General features: G+C 46.3%; 1 long non-coding RNA gene across 1 annotated transcript in view; it reads right to left on the minus strand.

The window, feature by feature from the left end:
- Window positions 1–4,157: 4,157 nt before the first annotated feature.
- Window positions 4,158–7,839, minus strand: part of LOC104994940 — a 45,580-nt gene continuing 41,898 nt past the window's right edge. Inside the window, exon 3 of the long non-coding RNA XR_826009.1 lies at window positions 4,158–4,297. This is a non-coding gene — a long non-coding RNA (uncharacterized LOC104994940). The remainder of the gene's footprint in view (window positions 4,298–7,839) is intronic.

Consider the following 7,839-nt stretch of genomic DNA (forward strand, 5'->3'; position numbering starts at 1 on the left):
GAACTGGGGTGGCGGTCTGCGGCAGTGATGGTGTATTAGCTTGCTAGGGCTGCTGTAACAAATTACCACAAACTAGGAGGCTTTAAAATCATAGAAATTTATTCTCACAGTTCGGAGGCTGGAAGTCTGAAATCAAGGTGTTGGCCGGGCCATGTGCCCTCTGAAGATTCTAGGCAAGAATCTCTCCTGGCCTCTTTTTAGCTTCTGGTGACTCCTGGAATCTTTGGTGTTCTTTGCCCTGTATGTCACTACATCATCACTATCTCCGCCCCTGTCCTGGCCTTCTCCACTACTGTGTCTTTGACTGATCTTATAAGAACATCAGTCACTGAATTTAGGACCCACCCTAATCTAGTATGATCTCATCTTAATCATTGGTAATTACGTCTGCAAATACCTTATTTTCAATAAAGTCACATTCTGAGGTTCTGGGTGGGGGACGTGAGTTTGGGGGGCACTTTATTCAATCCACGACAGATGGCCATGAGGGAGGGGCCCCTTCCCAGAGCCTCTTTGTTGTGGAGCCAAATGTGACTGGCTGCTAAATTAAGGCAGTTGCAGAGAGAGCTGCAGCTGGTGAGACACTGCATGCAGGTTATTTTGGGTGAGTGATCAGCAATCAAGATGCAAAACAACGGCAGGCTTGTTGACTGGGAGCTGCGGAAGGCAGAAATGGGCTTTTTCCAGGAAAAGAGTTTGGCTCCTTCCCGCTTTGGGGAATTGTACGTCGCTCCTGAGCTCTAACCTGACAATGGATCGGGTCCTCGTGTTCAGGCTTGAATTCTCTGTTGGGGTCTCAAACTTCCCTGTGCACCAGGGTCTGATTAAAAATGCAGATTCCTGGGCTCTGACCTTGGGTTTAACAGGTCTGAGGTTGAGACCCCAGAAGGTTTGAATGAGGACCCTGTTACCTCAACCCAAGCTCAGTGATTCTGATGGATATCAGGTCACACTTACAGCAACATTTTGTTGATTTCAGTACCACTTTAATTTGTCAAGAGGCCTAAATTAGAAACCTACAATGGGAGGATGAGGGGATTTAGAGGAGTTTCACCTTCTCATTTTAGAGATGTTAAAACTGAGGCTCAGACAGGGCATTTTTAGGGCAGTAAAACTATTCTGAATGATGTCATGGTGGATACACGACATTATGCATTTTTCAAAACCAGTGGAACTGTACAACACAAACACTGAACCCTCAAGTAAGCTATGGACTTTCTTTAAAAATAATGTACCAATATTGGTTCATCGGTTGACACTTTCCTCTCATCCCTCAGCCAAGAAAATATAACCGTAGCTGCAGGAGGAAGAATCTCTCTTGTCCCTTCTCCCTACACTTGGCTTTTGTTTCTTTAAATTGGGCTGGGGACTTCCCTGGTGGTCCAATGGTTAAGACTCCGTGTTTTCACTGCAGGGTGTGTGCGTTCAATCCCTAGCCAGAGAACTAAGATCCTGAGTGCTGCACAGCATGGCAAAAAAGCAAAGGGCAGGGCGGGGGTGGGAGGGGGTGGCTGAAAAAACTTCCTAAGAACAACTGAGTGCTCCCTTCCCTTTATTCCACAGTGAGCTTGGGGCTCCATCCTCATGTAGCTGAAGGTAAAGAGGCTGGAGGTCTCCTTTTTCACAACGGGCAGCAGAGGCCCAAGGCCACTCCATCGAGCTCAAGATCTCAGTGACTTGCCGCGGTCATGCCTCACCCCTGCGTCCCACGCAAAGGTTTCCTGGAGCAGGAGCAGTGCCTGGTGGGATTCTGACCTGGGTCCTCCTGTGGGAGTCTGTGCTCAGCTGGGCAGCCATCCTCACTGGGCCAGCGTGTCAATAGGGACCGCTCCTGGTCTGGGGGCCCTTGACCTCTTTTGTGCCGTGAATCCCTTCTCAAAATATTTTCCTTTGCATACAGGGATCACAAAGGAAACTAGCTATGATGAAATACAGTTGTGAAAATATCAAAGCGTGTGATGTTGTAATATATGGGTTTCTTTAACACATTAAATAACAAGAATCAAGGGGATGAGCCCAATAAACCACTGTCAACTTGAAGTAGAAATGAGTTTAAACAATGTTTCAAGATACCTGCAAATGTAAAAGAAAAAGCACTGCTTTCTAGTGGCCCTGCCAATGCAACTGCAGTTTTTTGCCTTTATTCATAACTGAGAAAATGGAGGTGAGTGGAGGTTAAGTTGTAATATTTTCCAGTCTCAGTTCACCGACCTCTGAATTCCAGTGTACAGGCTGTGGTTCAGGGATCCTAGTTAAAAACTTCTGTCTTGGATACAAAAATGCAACTTTAGGGATCCTTTGCTACTTCTTAACCACCACCTGTACCCCTACACCTCACCTTGTATGATCATGGAGCCAGGCTGGAAATGCCAAGATCTGCCCCCAGACGCCACAACACATACTTCCTGCCATTCCTGTGTCTCCCAACCTTGCCATCCAGGGAGGGATGGGTCTGACTGGGGCATTTTGCTAGGCAATTTGCAGAGGCCTCTGTATCTAGTTTTCAAGAAGGTGGACTCCTCCCACCCCCACCCCCACAGCATTCCTTCTAAACAGTTTTACTGAAGACATTTGGCCCAGAGCAGAGGCTGGGCTCCAGGTCTCCTGTTTAGCAGCGCCCTGTTCTTTCCCCGAAACAGCGGCGTAGTCACCCACTGAGACCAGCGTGTGTGCTCCTCCCTCCTGCGTTACTGTCCCATCCTCTCAACCATCACAGACACAGAAGACAGGCTTGTGGCAACTGGCCAAGAGGAGAAACTCCCAGGAAGACACTTGCTGCTCTTTGTTTTCCCAAAGGTCTCCCCCTTGAGAGTATTTTAGTAGGACTCCAGGAGGGCACGAAGGTGAGGGAGTGAGGAAGGGAAGTGCATTTGAGAAGTGGTGTGGCTTAGCAGGTGGTTTCTCCTGACTGGATCGAGGCAGAGGGCCATCAGTGCCCACATTCTTCTGGGACTGTGTCCAGCTCCCTGTCAACACCCTGGAAAAACTCAGGAGGAGGCTGCTGAGTATGCTCGGGGAGGCTGGACCATAAGCCAAGGTCTCCTGGTCTTGGCTGAAATTATTTAGGGTTTCTCCTGTGGAGAGCCTGCTGCTGCTGCTGCTGTTTAGCCACTTCAGTTGTGTCCGACTCTATGTCACTGGACAGCAGCCCGCCAGGCTCCTCTGTCCGTGGGATTCTCTAGGCAAGAATACTGGAGTGGGTTGCCATGCCATCCTCCAGGGATCTTCCCGACCCAGGGATCGAACCCGGGTCTCCTGCACTGCAGACAGATTCTGGACTGCTGAGCCACCATGGAGAGCCTACACATTCTTACCTGATGCGGCACCTCAGGGCTTTTAAGTACAGATTGGTGAACAGAAGGAACTTTCCTCATATTGTGGGGTTCGTAAGATCCCAGAACTTCTGTTTATACAGAAGTTCCAAGGAGGAACCCCAACAGAGACTGTGGTTGGATTTCCTCCAGGCAAGCAAGATCCGGCCTTGGCTTTAGAAATGACAGCCCAGCCCAGCCTCGCCTTTCCATCCTGTCAGAAGAGCGGCACCTCTGTTTCACCCTCTTTCCCTGTGTGGCTTCCTAAGGGGTTAAGTGTTGGGCTCTGGCAACTCCCTGCTGTTTCACCCTGTACCAGAAACTGTGACCTTGGGCCTCAGTTTCCTCATCTATAAAGTGAGCCTAATAGTACTAAAGAAATTAACATAAGGGAAGCACTCAGAACAGTACCTGGCACACGGGAAGTGCTCACTAAGCATTAACCATTATTTTTGTTTTCTCTGCCTCATGCTCTTCCCTCCTTGATTACCCCATCTTCCTGACATTGTCATGTCCTCCTTCTCAACAGTGGTTTTCTCCACTCAACTGGTCTCTTTCATATTACATCTTCCCTCAGAGGGTCCTCGAGAGATCTGACCTCGGTCTCTTATGCTGCTGCTGCTAAGTCGCTTCAGTCGTGTCCAACTCTGTGTGACCCCATAGACGGCAGCCCACCAGGCTCCCCTGTCCCTGGGATTCTCCAGGCAAGAACACTGGAGTGGGTTGCCATTTCCTTCTCCAATGCATGAAAGTGAAAAGTCAAAGTGAAGTCGCTCAGTCGTGTCCGACTCTCCTCGACCCCATGGACTGCAGCCCACCAGGTTTCTCCGTCCATGGGATCTTCCAGGCAAAAGTACTGGAGTGGGGCTCTTATAGTACAGCTTATATTACGACCCTGCTATCTGCAGCTTCTCAGGTAGGATCTAGGAGGCAGCAGAGGGTGGAGTTGAGAAGTGTGGAGTTGTGGGCTTTGCTTCCAAAAAGACCTGGGGTTGAGAGAGAAGGGAGAGATGGATTTAAGGAATTGGCTCATGGAACTGGGTGGAGAGTAGTTGGCAAGCCTGAAATCTGAAGGGCAGGCTAGTAAGCTGGAAATTCAGGCAGAACATCTTATAGGTTTGAGGCAGATTCTGTCCTTTCTAAGAAGACTCAATTTTTGCTCTTAAGGCCTTCAACTAATTAGATGAGGTCTGCAAACATTTATGCTTTACATAAAGTCAGATTGTAGATGTTAATCACATCTACAAAATTTCTTTCCAGCATCTTCTAGACTAGGGTCTAAGGATACCACTGGGCATACGGCATATCCAAGTTGACACATAAAACTAACCATCACACCACGTAAGTTGGGGGGGCAGGGTATCTACTCCTTTGAACCTCATTTTCTTTCTCTAAAATGGTATAGAAGGGCCTACCACCTCATAGGACTGGTGAGGGGAAAGTGCATAGAGAGTCAAAATTAGCTCTTGTACCACGGGGTGCTCAACAACACATGTTGATGACAGCCATGCTCTTGAGAGTACCCAGAGATCCATGCCACAGCCGCTGCTCTTGAGCTTCAGTGGAGCTGTGTGGGCATCACAGAAAACTGTGGAGGCGCACCCATTCCCATCCACTCCTGCCCGACAGACTGGCTCAGAAGCTTCAGTTGATGTGAAAAACGCCCAAAGAAGTGAACCTCACTCTCTTTTTTTATGGGGAAAGGAGGAAAGTTTCTCCACTGGGTTTCTTCATCTTTGAGACAGTGGAGGGCTTGGAGCAACACGTCAGAAAGAATTATACTTCACTTCTTCAGCAGCCATTTCATTTTGTGAGAACTGCATATTCATGTCGGTAAAACAGCCAAGTAGGAACCAGATGACAGCTCAGTTTTCCTGAAAATCAGGAAATCAATCAAGCTGCCAAAATGAGATGACTGCATTGTGAAATACTGCTAACAGTCCAGAAAGTTGTTTTAAGTAAGAATTTTTTGAAATGGAAATTCTGTTTCTCTCCTCCTTCTTCCTCCCTGCCTCCCTCCTCTACCTCCTTCCTTCCCTCCTTCCTTCCTTCCCTTCACTCCTTTTTAAGGCCAATGGTTAAAAGCCCACTGTTCAACTGTTTCCAACATGTTCAGCGTAGGTGTGAGTTTTCAAAGAACAGGTGAGATGACATGTGGCTCTCTCTGCCTCTCTCCCAGATTTTTCCATTGTTCCAACTAACTGACACCCTTCTCTGCCTGTCCAGGAGCCTGCCTGCCATTGTCCACACCTGTCTCTCCTGTTTCCTGTCCTTTTTTTAACAGTGAAGCCATGACTTCAGCCAGCTCCCTAACAATCAGGAATAAAATGACTCCAGAAAACTTTCTCTGTGTCTAGTGTTAAGCTGTACCTTTTAAACTTTGTTTAAATATATAAAATAAACTTCTAGTTTTAGAATAGTTTTAGGTTTATATAAAAGCTGCCATCCCTGGTGGCTCAGATGGTAAAGAATCCGCCTGCAATGCGGGAGACCTGGCTTTGATCCCTGGGTCTGGAAAATACCCTGGAGGAGGGCATCGCAACCCACTCCAGTATTCTTGCCTGGAGAATCCCATGCACAGAGGAGCCTGGCGGGCTACAGTCCATGGGATTGCAAAGAGCTGGACATGACTGAGAGACTACACACTTTTCTTTCTGTGTGCTCCATATCCAGTTTCCCTATTATTAATATCTAAAATTAGTATGCTACATTTATCACAACTAATAAATAAATATCGATATATCATTAACTAAAATCTATACTTTTATATTTCCCTAATTTTTACCTATTCTCTTTTGTTCTAGGATCCCATTCACTTTGCTACATGTCTCCTGAGGTTCCTCTCGGCTGTGACAGTTTCTCAGACTTAGCTTATTTTCAGTTATTTTAACAATTTTGAAGAGTACTGGTCAGGTATTTTATAAAATGTCTCTCAGTTAGGGTTTATCTGATGTGTTCTCATGGTAAGACTGGGATAATGTGTTCTGGGGACAAAGGTCCCATGAGTAAAATGTGATCATATTATATCATGAGTTTGTTGTTGTTTAGTTATTTAGTGTCAAAATGATTGATCACTGTCAGTGTTAACCTTGATTGCTTAAGTAAGGTTGTATTAGCCAGATTTCTCCACTGTTTGGTTACTTCTTCCCTCTTTACTTTGCCATTCCTTGAGAAGGGAAATTATTTGGAGTTCTGCTGCATGGGAGATTTATTCAGCAATTTATTTATATCAGAGTGGATTCATGGATATTTATTTTAAACACTGGGTTATAATCAAATACATAGCATAATAAAATAAAAATAATAAAAGTTTTATTTTTTGGCTTGATTTGTAGGTTTTCTTCCTTTTGTGTGGATTGAGCCTATATCCCTGAAAGGACCTGGAGGTACTGTCCACACCCAGAGAGTCCACTCATCAATCCTGCAGACACATGGCGTCCTAGGGGTAGTGGAAACGGTTTTCACTTCTCCCATCTGGATGCTGGTTGGTCCACAGAGTCCACTTTAGACAGGCATCCTGAAGGGCCTTCTTCCTCTTGCCCTTACTGATTGTCTCAGTCATTTCCATCCCTACGTCCACTGACCCCTGGGTGAGGAATCTGGGGGACCTTCATTCTATTTGCGTGAAATAGTAAAGCTGCTGCTGCTGCTGCTGCTGCTAAGTCACTTCAGTCGTGTCCGACTCTGTGCGACCCCATAGACGGCAACCCACCAGGCTCCCCCGTCCCTGGGATTCTCCAGGCAAGAACACCGGAGTGGGTTGCCATTTCCTTCTCCAATGCATGAAAGTGAAAAGCAAAAGTGAAGTCGCTCAGTCGTGTCCGACTCTTCTCGACCCCATGGACTGCAGCCTACCAGGCTCCTCCATCCATGGGATTTTCCAGGCAAGAGTACTGGAGTGGGGTGCCATCGCTTTCTCCAATAGTAAAGCTAAACAACAAATTAAACATTCATGGGCATTACAGCTATCCTCTAGTTGCATGCTTCCTAGGTGACTGTTTCGGGTTCTTGGCATACGTTGTTTCTAATCCTCTAACGACAGGGTCATTGCTAGTCCCATTTTACAGATGCGGAAACTGGGACTCTGAGAGTTTAAAAAACATACCCAGGGTTTTTCTCCTACCACATGGTTTGCTCCTTCTCAATAGTCTCCTTCACTAGTCGCTCTTCTTCGCTGCCACCTCCTATGTGACCCCGTGCAAACCACTTCCCTCTGAGCCTTAATTTCTTGCCTGGCGATACTGTTGGATGAAGTCAATGAGATACACAGAAAGTCTTCTGCACACAGCTCAATAAATAGCATCTGTTATTACTTTAAATTTAATGAGGATTTTTTTTTTTTAAAAAAACCTCTTTCTACTCGTTTCCCTTTTACATTTATGCTCACCTCTTAATGGTCTCATCTATTCTCACGGCTTTAAATAGTATCTATATGTCAGTGAATACCAAATGTATACATCTACCTTGGATCTTTCTTTTAAATTTCAGACATCTTAACAAAAGTTGGAGGTTCTGGACTTCCCTGATG

This window comes from Bison bison, unplaced genomic scaffold, assembly GCF_000754665.1.
Source record: "Bison bison bison isolate TAMUID 2011002044 unplaced genomic scaffold, Bison_UMD1.0 scf7180017864270, whole genome shotgun sequence".
NCBI classification, from domain to species: Eukaryota; Metazoa; Chordata; class Mammalia; order Artiodactyla; family Bovidae; genus Bison; species Bison bison.